Raw genomic sequence first — 15,000 nt, 5'->3', positions numbered from 1 at the left:
CATAGTTTTGTGTGTTGGTCCGTTATACTTCCGGATGGCAATGTTATAAGCTTCTTAGCCAAGCGCGTACTATCTATAAACCAAACTATAAGGTTACACATAGTTTTGTGTGTTGGTCCGTTATACTTCCGGATGGCAATGTTATAAGCTTCTTAGCCAAGCGCGTACTATCTATAAACCAGACTATAAGGTTACACATAGTTTTGTGTGTTGGTCCGTTATACTTCCGGATGGCAATGTTATAAGCTTCTTAGCCAAGCGCGTACTATCTATAAACCAGACTATAAGGTTACACATAGTTTTGTGTGTTGGTCCGTTATACTTCCGGATGGCAATGTTGTGAGCTTCTTAGCCAAGCGCATACTATCTATAAACCAGACTATAAGGTTACACATAGTTTTGTGTGTTGGTCCGTTATACTTCCGGATGGCAATGTTATGAGCCTCTTAGCCAAGCGCGTACTATCTATGAACCAGACTATAAGGTTACACATAGTTTTGTGTGTTGGTCCGTTATACTTCCGGATGGCAATGTTTTGAGCTTCTTAGCCAAGCGCATATTATCAATCAGATGTACCAAGGTAACCATAAATTCAATTCACTGTTAAAATAGCTTACTCAGGACACCCCGACACAATGTCACTATGACCCGGTGAGTCATTTGAATAATATGTAATCTATCAGCTCGAAAGGTTTTTTGTCGAGATGGTTCATATTCAAATAAAACGCTTTGAAGTAAATGAAAAACAAACAAACAAAAAAAAAACAAACAAAAGTTTAAAAAAACAAAAACAAAACAAAACAAAACAACCATGAGACTAGGGTTAAAGGCTCCATACACGCCCGGATATGATACTGGTCCAGACCCCGATCAGGCAAACCGGGATGAAAACGCAATGTGTGTGGCCAAATACCTGGCCGATAAACCTAGGGACGGTCGATCGCCCGCACAGCCCGCTTTGCATAATATTTTTCGAGGCGATCGGCGATCAGGGGCGTGGCAGTATAAAAAATTGGACAATTTTTTTTCGGATTTTCGCTGTTTTGACGTCAGATTCGTGATCAGCGTCGAATTTACAATAGGTTTGATACCAAGAACTATGTTTTTACTCCAAAAATTGATGAAATTAGAAATAAATTTTAATTAATATTGAGGCTATGTGGCCGACAGAAAAGTGCCCCTCCCTGTTTTGTGATGGATCAAGTGGTATGACTCTCGCTTTCGGATCGGAAGGTTCAGGTTTCGAGACCCGCTCTGAGTGGCGCAGAGTTGAGTCCTTGGAAAAGGCTCTTTACTCACATTCTCTCACCGTACTCAGGTGTAAAATGAGAACATGGCCGTTCGTTGTCTTTGTTGGGAAAAAATGTCACATCGCCTGACAGGCGTCATGTCTCGTCTTTCAAGTCTAATATTGCTGTTGCCTTGGGACCCCTTGTAAAGCGCTTTGAGCACGCGGATATTGCGCCAAGTAAATGCTGTGTTATTATTTTTTTTAAATAATATTTTTATAAATGTTGCGCCAGGAAGAGGTAGATGGCAAAAGTTTCGTTCTTGTTCATCGTAAAACTTATAAAGGATTTCATACAAAATAAAAAATAGTTTTCATAATTTTCAATGTAATGATATAATAATATGCCAGTTCTTTTTTTTTTTTTTTTCCTCCTCACCCGTTGACGCGACATGACGGTCGACCTTGACACAGACATTTGGGATTGGCAGATGCCAAAAAGCCTTGACTACGTGATGACAGGGGTGGGAATTGTAACCTTGAATTATAATCTACAAACAACGCCCCCCCCCCCCAAAAAAAAAAAAAAAAAAAGAAAAGAGCTGTGTGCGTGTGTGTGGTGGTGGGGGGGGGGGGGGTGGGGGGGGGTGCGAATGCGAGTAGTCCCGAGGAGTACCCGTTTAACCTGCCACGGGAACACTGTCGATTTGTTTTATAAATAATAATAATAATAATAATAATAATAATAATAATAATAATAATAATAATAATAATAATAATAATAATAATAATAATATAATAATAATAATAATAATAATAATAATAATAATAATAATAATAATAATAATAATAATAATAATAATAATAATAATAATAATAATAATAATAATAATAATAAAATAATAATAATATTAATGACGATAAATAAAAAATCTTTATTGTCCACAAAATGGAAAAATTTCCGTGGTCTACGTTGCTTTTAAACTTAAATCGGATTGCAAATGTATTGATGTTATGCGTATTGGAAAAATACTCACGACATCTCCATCGGGGTATAACATATTAACACACAAAACTGCAAACGCGAACGTTCATTGTCTGATTGATATAACTTAGTGATAAGTTAATTATAAAATGCTGTCTAAAAGCAATAACAACGGGTTGACTAACGTCAAATTCATTCCTTCTATTGATGCTCTGTGTTAAATTAAAATACTCACAAAGTCCGCCAGCCAGAAATATCACTCCAGCCCAAAGATCTACATGGAACCTTGAACGTTATAGTCTGATATATTTTAATGAGAACTAATCATAAAATGTGTGTCAAAAAACAATAACAATGAGATGAGTGACGTCAATTTGGTTCCTTCTATAAATATCCAAGAACTTTACTCACTCCATCCGCTCTCTCCTCCTTCAATACATATGAATCTATTCTCTCATCACTTTTTTGTGCGGCTATGCATGTGATCTTGTGAAATGACACTCGCCTTTGGATCGGACGGTACTGGATTCGAGTCCCGCTCTGAGTGGCGCATAATTGAGTCCTTGGAAAAGGCTCTTTACTCGCATTCTCTCACCTTGTTCACTGTTAAAATGAGTACCTCGCTGTTTACAGCGTCGTCTCTGTCGGGAAACAATTGCAATATCGCTTAACAGTCATGTCTCGTCTAACATGTTTTTATGTTGGCCAAAGACCCTTATAAAGTGATTTGAGAACCTTTATTGAATATAGCGGTATATATAGCGCAAGTAAATTTTTCTCTCTTTATCTTTCTCTCTCTCCCTCTCTCTCTCTCTCTCTCTCTCTCTCTCTCTCTCTCTCTCTCTCGACATGTTAGATTATTATAGCTATTGCTACATATGATGCGAATCTCTTGGACGGTTATTGATGCTATGAGTTTAGGTAAAATGCTCGCAACATCCACCAGTCGGAAATAACGTACCGTCATACAAAACTACGAGTAACCTTGAACGTTAAAAGTCTGATTGATATAATTTAGTGAGAACTAATTACCAAAATGACTGCCTTAATACAATAACAAAGAGTGGAATGATGTCAATTTCGTTCCTTCAACAGTCTAATTGATATAATTTAGTGAGAAGTAATCACTATTGTGGCAAGACGAAAGATAGAATAACAGACAGTAACTGGGATCGGTTCTGTCGGCCACATAGCCTCACTATTAATTAAAATTTATTTCTAATTTCACCAATTTTTGGAGTAAACACACAGTTCTTAGTATCAAACCTATTGTAAATTTGACGCTGATCACGAATCCGACGTGAAAACAGCGAAAATCCGAAAAAAATTGTCCACTTTTTTATACTGCCACGCCCCCGATCGCCGATCGCCTAAAAAAAATATCTCCCCGTATGTGGGCAAAAATCATCTGCGATAAACGCAGGGATGGGGTCAAAGCGATAGGTCATCCGTCCCGCTACCAGCGGATGTCGGCGTCTATGGGGGGCTTTAGGTTCATCTGGTAATATATCGGAAGGAAGGTCCTGAGTTCGAACTTCTCTCAGTGCATAGTTGAGTCCTTGGAAAAGGCTCTTTACTAACATTCTCTCACCGTACTCAGGTGTAAAATGAGTACCTGACCGCTATCAGCGTTTTGTCTGTATGAAAAAAATTGTAATATCGCGGAATGTCTCGTCCTATATTGTTAAGTGTTGCTGTTGGATAGGGACCCATTTTGAGTTAGTGGATATTGCCCTATATAAAAATTAAATTGAATTATGACTTTTCCGCCGCGACATCATAAGACATCGTCGCCTAGGCATTCCACGAAGGAATATAGATAACTCATCAAACAAGATTTCTGATGTCAACAGGAATCACCCATGGTGAGCAAATTGGGGGTTAATAATCTTGCTCAAGGAAAAAAAAACGCAAGTGCCTGAAGCGGGGCTCGAACCCGGGTCCTTCCGGGTCACAGTGCAATGCCTTATCCACTCGGCCATCCCCCCTTCCCCTATATAAAAGCTCAATATAATTTAATCAATTTAATTTATATTCCTTTTCCGTCATCCTAGGCAAGACTCATCACCACATCAAACCGTTTTGTCATGGTAGGTCACTTATTAGTTGCCAGCCAGACACAACTAACTGACATACATAACAGGTGGGCACCAGATATCAAATTATTACACCGGAAGTTCTGACTGAATTCCCGGCGTCCAAAAACCGGATGTAGCAAGAATGTTATAATTCCACAGCTTCGTCACGCACTGTTTAAGCCTAATTTTTTTCATTCTCTGAAGCAAAAACAAAACCAAACAAAACAAAAAAAAAAAACAAAAAAAAAAACATTTACTTTAAAAAAAGTTTTGGCCAGAAAACCCGTCCTTCAATAATATTGGTGCTATGCGTAAAGATGTTTTACTCACAACACCCGCGAGCGGTTTAACCCTCTCCTTACCAACCATAGGGAAATCGTCATATTCGTTACGATGAAATCAACAATTTTCTCATTCTAGTTCCTTCTTTACATCACAAAATGTAAACAAAGGTTTGTGCTATAGCTATAAAAACTTGACTCTGTGTTGTAGAGCTCATTTTGCTGAACAATGTTATGTATAGATAGGTTCAAACCCCACCACCGCCGCGAAAAAATTTTTTATTCTCTATTGTCTTCTGGCACTTTTCTACTCACTTCATATCTTGTTGTTACCAACATAAGTGCCTGCTCCACTCACTTTTCTGAATTAAAAATTCACCCCATACACCGGAGCATACTCAATGTCTCAATCGTTTCTATGTTATATGTTTGTGATGAGAATATTGGCTATTAAGCTTAACTGCTGGTCAAAATTACTTCGCGATGGTGGTGAACGAATCGGCGATCTCAAGAAGTGGGTGAGAGAGGGATCTAGAAATGACTTTGGGTTTGAAACGAATATTTTGTTTCGTGGATAGCTCACACGGTAGAGCCACGCTCTCACCTGCCAGGCGGAGTTGTCGTACCAATAAGGTCGCAGGTTCAAACCCCACCACCGCCGCGAAAAAATTTTTTATTCTCTATTGTCTTCTGGCACTTTTCTACTCACTTCATATCTTGTTGTTACCAACATAAGTGCCTGCTCCACTCACTTTTCTGAATTAAAAATTCACCCCATACACCGGAGCATACTCAATGTCTCAATCGTTTCTATGTTATATGTTTGTGATGAGAATATTGGCTATTAAGCTTAACTGCTGGTCAAAATTACTTCGCGATGGTGGTGAACGAATCGGCGATCTCAAGAAGTGGGTGAGAGAGGGATCTAGAAATGACTTTGGGTTTGAAACGAATATTTTGTGTTCGTGGATAGCTCACACGGTAGAGCCACGCTCTCACCTGCCAGGCGGAGTTGTCGTACCAATAAGGTCGCAGGTTCAAACCCCACCACCGCCGCGAAAAAATTTTTTATTCTCTATTGTCTTCTGTCACTTTTCTACTCACTTCATATCTTGTTGTATAGATAGTATGCGCTTGGCTAAGAAGCTTATAACATTGCCATCCGGAAGTATAACGGACCAACACACAAAATTGTGTGTATCCATGAACGGTTATAGTCAGGTTAATACAGTTCAGTGAGCATTACTCATAAACGCGGATGGCAAAAAACAATAACAAAGACCTGAGTGACGTCATCTTCGAACTATCTAAAGAATGTACGTACGTGTTGCTTTTCTGTTTGAGTAAGAAAAATCTATTTTTGTGTTTGGTTGACCTGATGGTGCAGGGAACATTCTGGAAATAGCTGGTAGGGAGGGAGTTAATGGTGCATTGCGTGAAGTGAGTATGCTCATGACATCCGCCAGCAGGAAATGACATACCAACGCACACAACTAATAGTTAATATGTATAACTTTGAACGTCTATAGATAGTATGCGCTTGTCTAAGAAACTTATAACATTGCCATCCGGAAATTTAACGGACCAACACACAAAACGATGTATCACAATGACTTTTATAGATAGTTCGAAGATGACGTCACTCAGGTCTTTGTTATTGTTATTTGCCATCCGCGTTTATGAGTAATGCTCACCGAACTGTATTAACCCGACTATAAACGTTCATGGATATACACAGTTTTGTGTGTTGGTCCGTTATAGATAGAATGCGCTTGGCCAAGGAGTTCACAACATTGCCATCCGAAAGTATAACGGACCAACACACAAACTCTGTGTAACCATGAACTTTTATAGTCTGGTTAATACAGTTTAGTGAGAACAACTCACAAACGCGGATGGCAAAAACAATAACAAAGGCCCGAGTGACGTCATCTTCGAACTATCTATACTTCCGGATGGCAATGTTATGAGCTTCTTAGCCAAGCGCATACTTTCTATAGTCTGGTTAATACAGTTTAGTGAGAATTACTCATAAACATGGATAACAAAAAACGATAACAAAGACCTGAGTGACTTCAACTTTTTTCAATCTCTAGATAGTTCGAAGATGACGTCACTCAGGCCTTTGTTATTGTTTTTGCCATCCGTGTTTGTGAGTTGTTCTCACTAAACTGTATTAACCAGACTATAAAAGTTCATGGCTACACAGAGTTTGTGTGTTGGTCCGTTATACTTCCGGATGGCAATGTTGTGAACTCCTTGGCCAAGCGCATTCTATCTATAGATAGTATGAAGTTGACGTCACTCAGGTCTTTGTTATTGTATTTTGCCATCCGCGTTTATGAGTAATTTTCACTAAACTGTAATAAAAAGACTATAAACGTTCAAGGTTACACAAAGTTTTGTGTGTTGGTCCGTTATACTTTCGGATGGCAATGTTGTGAGCTTCTTAGCCAAGCGCATGCTATCTGACACTAAAGCCGTGGCCTTCGTAAAGTTATGGCCAGATACTGACCAAACAATGACGTCAAAATGCCAGTCTTTTGCCACAATAGAAAACAAATCGTGAGTTGTATTCAATAGTTCAACCAATGGGACCACTTGTTTCCATGAGCTCTACTAACGACAACTCACTAGACGCTGCAAAAACCAAAAAATGACGTAAAAATGCCAGTCCTTTTGGATTTCAGTGTCAGGCTATAACTTAATCATGGCTTCGCTCGGAGAGATTTCGGTGAGTGATTGAGTTGGGTAGACAATTAACCAGAAGGTTTTTCACCAATCAAAACATGGAATTTGTGACGCACCTTCACATGTGCTCGGACAAACATAGTTGGTTGTTTATAAACAATAACGTGAACGAATTCGACCTCCATCTGATCGTTGTTATTGTTTTTATATAGACAAATGGGTGACCAGTTATCACACGATTTTCTCGATCATATTAAAAACATTTAAGTTTACACATAGTTTTCTGTGCTGATTCCACTGATCAAGCGGTAGAACAGTGGGTATTTTACTTAACACATAACATCGATAGTAAAACCGGTGTAGTTTGCTGTGTCTACCAATCACTGTCATTGTTTACATGATGACGATTGTCCGAGAGGCGTGGTTATCTACCGATTAATTGGGTTAGACCAAAAATCAATTATCTCCACTTTACCAAGGATCAATCTCGTTCACTTTGCGTGTGAAGGGAGTGCTCTACCAACTGAGGTATCGGGGTTCCCTTTGAAATAGTGATAGGTGACATTGACCCCCCCCCCCCCCCACCATCACCACCAAAAAAAAAAGAAAAAAGAAAGAACAGAAAAAAAAAAAGAAACGGCAAATTAAATTAGATAAATCAAATCGAAACAACAAAAAACAAAACACACAAACAAACAACAACATTGTTTAATCAGTGCCTTGTCAGTGTTGACTCCACTGCCCCCCCCCCCCCCCCCCCCCCCCCGCCCCCCGTCCATCAGCAACCGAATATCTGGGTTCCCTTTTAAACGGTGAGCGACATTAAAAAATCACCCCCCCCCACTTCCCCCCAAAAATAAAAGAGACAACAACAACAACAACAACAACAACAACAACAACAACAACAACAACAACAACAACAACAACAAAACAAAAAAAAAAAAAAAACCCAAAAAACTAACCAAACCATTTTTAATCATTTCATCGTCAGTATTGACTCCCTTCCTCCCCCAACCCCCCCCCCCCCCCCCCCCTTCCTCCCCAACCCCCGCCCCCCGCCCCCTTCCCCCTCCAGCCCCCCTCCAGCCCCCTTCCCCCTCCAGCCCCCCCCCCCCGCCTCAAAAGAAAACAAAGTAGAACAAATACAAAAATTTCCACAGTGCAAATACTATCCAATTAAAACTGTTGACTTTTCAGGTGTCGTTGCAGACTGGTGACGCGTTCCATCATTAGCACGCCGGAAGTCGCTCCACGTCAAGGTGAACAATATCAATACATAATCGATTATAAAGAATCGAGCCTGCGCTTTTTAGATAATGTTTTTTTTTTATTTATTACAAAAATGTAGTATTTGTAATGGATCTATTTCCGGTTGATGAATATCATAGGGAAAAAAATCATGTAGTGTTTGACGATTACAAATGAATTTTTAGTTTCAATTAAATGAGATTTTAACTGGTATTTTTATTATTCATTTTGATGTTGTCTTTTATATGTGACCCATCGCCTCATAACGGTATTATGTCGGAACGAACCAAATGCTTAAAAGCCGAATTAAATGTTAAACTGGTCAAAAATATAAATTGTTGGCATTAGCACCCTAAAATATGGTATCCATTCTCCTCAATAAAACATACAAACTCAACATAAGTCTGATATTTCTAGCTATAAATTCAATTTTCAACATCTTAACCATTCCTGACTTGATACCGTTTTGAGGTGAAGGGTCACAAATGAGATTTTAACTGGTATTTTTTTTTTACTCTTCATTTTGACGTTGTCTTTTTATATCTGATTCTATTTCAAAATCAAAATTGATTGTTTTGGGTGTTTTTTTGGGGTTTTTTTTATGTTACCGAAGGCAACTGTGCCGCGCGATTTTCACTCACTCGCGCGTCCACTTCAAAAACCTCTTCAATGATTCAGCGGACAACAAGAATATTTGCAAAAGGAAATTAACACTTTGAATTAAAACACTCACAACACGGACAGTTTTATTATCATTTTTTTTTCTACAATTGCGCCAATGTCAATATAAAACTGTTTCCAAATTCCCATTAAGGGGAGATTATTTATAGGCATGGAATAGTCAAGATACCGGAGACGTTTCCATTGTTAACGAGACGCTATCTCTTACAACTCGCATTCCGCTTTAGACTTTATTTGCCTGTTCAATTGCCTGCATAGCTCCTGCTAATTGCATTCAATAGTCTGATGTCACGTCGCCCAGCAACGGCGGCCATCGTGGTTCTAAACAAAGAAAATTGGTACATTTTTATTTCAGAAAAGTGAGTGGAGCAGGCACTTATGTTGGTAACAACAAGAGATGAAGTGAGTAGAAAAGTGCCAGAAGACAATATAGAATAACAAAATTTCGAGGCGGTGATGGGGTTTAAACCTGCGACCTTATTGGTACGAAACTCCGCCTGGCCGGTGAGAGCGTGACTCTACCGTATGAGCTATCCACGAACACAAAAAAATATTCGTTTCAAACTCAGGTCATTCCAAGAGCTCTCTCTCACCGACTTCTGGAGACCGCGGGTTCACCACACAACCATCGCGAAGTTACCTGGCCAGCAGTTAAGATTAATAGCCAATATTCTCAACACAAACATATAACATAGAAACAATTCCGGTATATGGGGTGAATTTTTATTTCAGAAAAGTGAGTGGAGCAGGCACTTATGTTGGTAACAACAAGAGATGAAGTGAGTAGAAAAGTGCCAGAAGACAATATAGAATAAAGAATTACTAATAATAAACTGTATTACCCAGACTATAACCGTTTAATAATACACATAGTTTTGTGTGTTGGTCCGTTATAGATAGAATGCGCTTGGCCAAGGAGTTCACAACATTGCCATTCGGAAGTATAACGGACCAACACACAAACTCTGTGTAACCATGGACTTTTATAGTCTGGTTAATACAGTTTAGTGAGGACAACTCACAAACGCGGATGGCAAAAACAATAACAAAGCCTGAGTGACGTCATCTGCATACTATCTATAGTTCCGGATAGCAATGTTGTGAACTTCTTAGCCAAGTGCATACAATCTAAAGATAGTGTGCGCTTGGCTCAGAAACGAACAAAACAATGTGTAACCTTGAACGTTTATCGTCCGGTTAATACAGTTCAGTGAAAATTGCTCATACACATGGATGGCAAATCTATATAAAAGTACATGTGAAATTGATATACTCACGCCCCATATATATCAATGTTATCTTCTGACCTTACAATCACGCTGGGATCTCGTTGTAGATCTAGTGTCACTGTGACATGCCGGCATGATAATAATATTAAGTATATAGTCGAATAACAATGGCGATGTACTTGATGCCCCCACCTGACACCCATCAGCATGTGGACACGTGACTTATGCGTAGAGCAGCAAAAATTAACACGGCTGTAGATTATGCTTCACTACATTGCCATCGAGAAATAATATAGACAGAACGAAGTTGACGTCACTCAGGTCTTTGTTATTGTTTTTTATTTTATTTTATTTTTTTTTTTGCCAACGTCTTTTAAGAGTGGTTCTCACTAAACTGTATTAACTATTCTATAGATAGTCCGAAGATGACGTCACTCATGCCTTTGTTATTGTTTTTGCCATCCGCGTTTGTGAGTTGTTCTCACTAAACTGTATTAACCAGACTATAAAAGTTCATGGTTACACCTGGTTTGTGCGTTGGTCCGTTATACTTCCGGATGGCAATGTTGTGAACTCCTTGGCCAAGCGCATTCTATCTATACCGTCGCCATCTTTTATAGCCTGACACTGACAACAAAATGACGTCAAAAGACAAGTCTATCTATAAGTTTACGATATAGCTACGGTTCTAGCTACGATCAGGCCGTCGCCATCTTTTATAGCCCGACACTGACAACAAAATGACGTCAAAAGACAAGTCTATCTATAAGTTTACGATGGCTACTGTTCTAGCTACGATCAGGCCGTCGCCATCGTTTATAGCCTGACACTGACAACAAAATGACGTCAAAAGACAAGTCTATCTATAAGTTTACGATGGCTACGGTTCTAGCTACAATCAGGCCGTCGCCATCTTTTATAGCCTGACACTGACAACAAAATGACGTCAAAAGACAAGTCTATCTATAAGTTTACGATGGCCACTGTTCTAGCTACGATCAGGCCGAACCCTTGATACAAATGACAAACATCAAACAATAGATAGTATGCGCTTGGTTAAGAAGCTCATAACATTGCCATCCGGAAGTATGACGGACCAACACACAAACTCTGTGTAACCATGAACGTTTATATTCAGGTTAATACTGTTTAGTGAGAACAACTCACAAACGCGGATGGCAAAAACAATAACAAAGGCCTGAGTGACGTCATCTGCATACTATCTATAAGTTTACGATGGCTACTGTTCAAGCTACGATCAGGTCGAACCCCTGATACAAATGACAAACATCAAACAATAGACAGGTGGAAACAGCATAAATTAACCCGGCCTCGCGGGGTTGTTTTTTTTTTTTTTTTGCATATAATATTTAAAAGTGAAAAATACGCATCAAGGTTAGATGAATATGCATTAAAAAAATGGAGTAAAATTCGCAAAATACCTCGTCCTAAAAATTGCAAGCATGTGCAATCAAAATTGAAAGATAAAGTAAAAACTCTCCTTTTGCTAAAATTAAATGTAAACAATGACTCATTGTGTCAAGATTTGAAGAATTATTTGACATGCTATGAGCGTCACACATGGATACATACACACATATAGATAGTATGCGCTTGGCTTAGAAGCTCATAACATTGCCATCCGGAAGTATAAGGGACCAACACACAAAACTGTGTGTAACCATGAACGTTTATAGTCAGGTTAATACAGTTTAGTGAGAACTACTCATAGACGCGGATGGCAAAAAACAATAACAAAGACCTGAGTGACTTCATTTTCGAACTATCGATAGATAGAATGAAGTTGATGTCACTCAGGTCTTTTTTTTGCCATTTGCGTCTATGAGTAATTCTCACTAAACTGTATTAACCAGACTATAGATAGAATGCGCTTGGCCAAGGAGTTCACAACATTGCCATCCGGAAGTATAACGGACTAACACGCAAACTCTGTGTAACCATGAACTTTTATAGTCTGGTTAATACAGTTTAGTGAGAACAACTCACAAGCGCGGATGGCAAAAACAATAACAAAGGCCTGAGTGACGTCATCTGCATACAATCTATAAACGTTCATGGTTACACATCGTTTTGTGTGTCGGTCCGTGGCCTTCGTAAAGTTATGGCCTGACACTGACGAAAAAATTGACGTCAAAATGCCAGTCTTTTGCCACGAAAGAAAAAACAAATCGTGAGTTGTATTCAATAGTTCAACCAATGAGTAACTTGTTTCCATGAGCACTACTAACGACAACTCACTAGACGGTGCAAAAACCAAATATGACGTCAAACTGCCAGTCCTTTTGGATTTCAGTATCAGGCTATAACATAACGATGGCTACGGTTGGTCCATTATGACGGCTGGCTAGAACTTTTTCACATGTCATGTGATCAGAATGTATAGATAGTTAGAAGATGACGTCACTCAGATCTTTGTTATTGTTTTTTGCCATCCGCGTTTATGAGTAATGCTCACTGAACTGTATTAACCTGACTATAAACGTTCATGGATACACATAGTTTTGTGTGTCGCCCGTTATATTTCCGGATGGCAATGTTGTGAGCTTCCTAGCCAAGCGCATACTATCTATAAAAGTCAAAACATGATCAGATTTTATAATGTTTTTCTCCTTTGATTACACTTTTATGCTCGTATGAGAAGTATTTCATAAGGGCGTTGCCGATGGAGATACTGGCGTCCGCCGCCATTGTTCCGATAGTTTAGAACCAGTTACTATGCGTCATTCATGACGAGGGAAGTGACGTCACACGTCTGTTGAACCCCATTGCAAGTGCAGTAACCCAATAATTATACCCGATATGACAAACGATTTTGTTATTCACGATCCTTTGATGAGCAGGCCGCTATCAGACTACACATCTGTGTGATAATTAGTCAACAATAACGATACTAATTGGAGGGAGGTAACTGGAGTTATGTGTGACAAACGAATTCCAGCAAAGCTGAAGGGGAAAGTATATTATAGATAGTATGAGCTTGGCTAATAATGCTCATAACATTGCCATCCGGAAGTATAACGGACCAACACACAAAACTGTATGTATCCATGAACGTTTATTGTCAGGGTAATACAGTTCAGTAAGCATTACTCATAAACGCGGAAGGCAAAAAACAATAACAAATACCTGAGTGACGTCATCTTCGAACTAACTATAGATAGTATGAAGATGACGTCACTCAGGCCTTTGTTATTGTTTTTGCCATCCGCGTTTGTGAGTTGTTCTCACTAAACTGTATTAACCAGACTATAGAAAGTTCATGGTTACACAGAGTTTGTGTGTTGGTCCGTTATACTTCCGGATGGCAATGTTGTGAACTCCTTGGCCAAGCGCATTCTATCTATATTATAGATAGTATGAGCTTGGCTAAGAAGCTCACAAAACTGCCATCCGGAAATATAACGGCCAAAAACACAGAACAATGTGTAACCTTAAACGTTTATAGTGTGGTTAATGCAGTTTAAGTTTAGTGAGAGTTACTCATAAACGCGGATGACAAAAAACAATAGTAAAGGCCGTAATTTAAGCGCTTAGAATAATCTGATGTCCCCGGAGTTATAGTGCTAGATCTAACCTGGGACTTTAATAAAGTACCTCGCTCGGACAGGTCCCAAGTTTGAGAGTTTTTGCCAAAATGCGAGTCTATGTAAAAGTTCAAGTTTTTAAAATTATCACTTTTAAAAAAAGTTGAGCTTTATATAGCGCAATATCCACTAAATGTGCTCAAAGCGCTTTACAAGGGGTCCCTGATCAACAGCAACATTTAACATGTAGGACGCCGGGACATGACGCCTGTTAGGCGATATTACAATTTTTTAGGACAAAGACAACGCTGTTAACGGCCGGGTACTCATTTTACACCTGAGTACGGTGAGAGAATGTGACTAAAGAGCCTTTTCCAAGGACTCAACGATGCGCCGAGCTTGCGGCTCGAACCCAGGACCTTCCGATCCGAAAGCGAGTGTCATACCACTAGACCACATAGTAGCCGTACTTATTACTTACCTCGTCAATGTTGTTTCCAGTCCAGCTATTGTCACTTTTCCTTATCAATGTGTGCAAGATGGCGTGGAGTGTCTGTACTCAATGGCAGACTGCGAAAAGAAAGGAAATAGACAGAGGTAACAAGGTGAATTGGATTCAGTAGTCTGATGTCACGCCGCCCGGCAACGGCGGCCATCTTGGTTCTAAACAAAGAAAATCATTACTTTTTATTCTTCATGCTGGCTAGAACTTTTCATATGCCTTTTGATCAGAATGTGTAAAAGTCAAAACATGATCAAATTTATGGGGTTTTTTTCCCCTCTGGATACGCTTTTATGCTCGCCGGGGAAATATTTCATACGGGCGTCCGCCATTGTTCGATATTTTAGAGCCAGTGTTGCTAAGTTACCATGCGTCATTAGGAAGGAAGTGACGTTACGACTGTTGAAGAGTATTATCAGTAGGTCTGAGGTTCGATCCCCAGTAGAGGGGGGTTAGACAGATTTTTTGGGATTTTTTCTTGTATTTTTCTGCAGACTGCGAAAAGGAAGGAAATAGACAGGGGTAACAAGAT

At 39.3% G+C, this 15,000-nt stretch overlaps 1 protein-coding gene across 1 annotated transcript in view; it reads right to left on the bottom strand.

The window, feature by feature from the left end:
• Positions 1–14,536, bottom strand: part of LOC144960169 (sex peptide receptor-like) — a 154,827-nt gene extending 140,291 nt beyond the window's left edge. Inside the window, exon 1 of the mRNA XM_078893185.1 lies at positions 14,448–14,536. The gene's annotated coding sequence lies outside the window, so the exon portion shown is untranslated. The remainder of the gene's footprint in view (positions 1–14,447) is intronic.
• Between the last annotated feature and the right edge of the window lie 464 nt (positions 14,537–15,000).

The sequence above is a fragment of the Berghia stephanieae genome, chromosome 14, assembly GCF_034508935.2.
Source record: "Berghia stephanieae isolate SIO BIC M18660-M18661 chromosome 14, UCSD_Bste_1.3, whole genome shotgun sequence".
NCBI lineage: Eukaryota > Metazoa > Mollusca > Gastropoda > Nudibranchia > Aeolidiidae > Berghia > Berghia stephanieae.
Note: the sequence above shows the minus strand (reverse complement) of the source record. Positions and strands in the feature narration are given on the sequence as shown.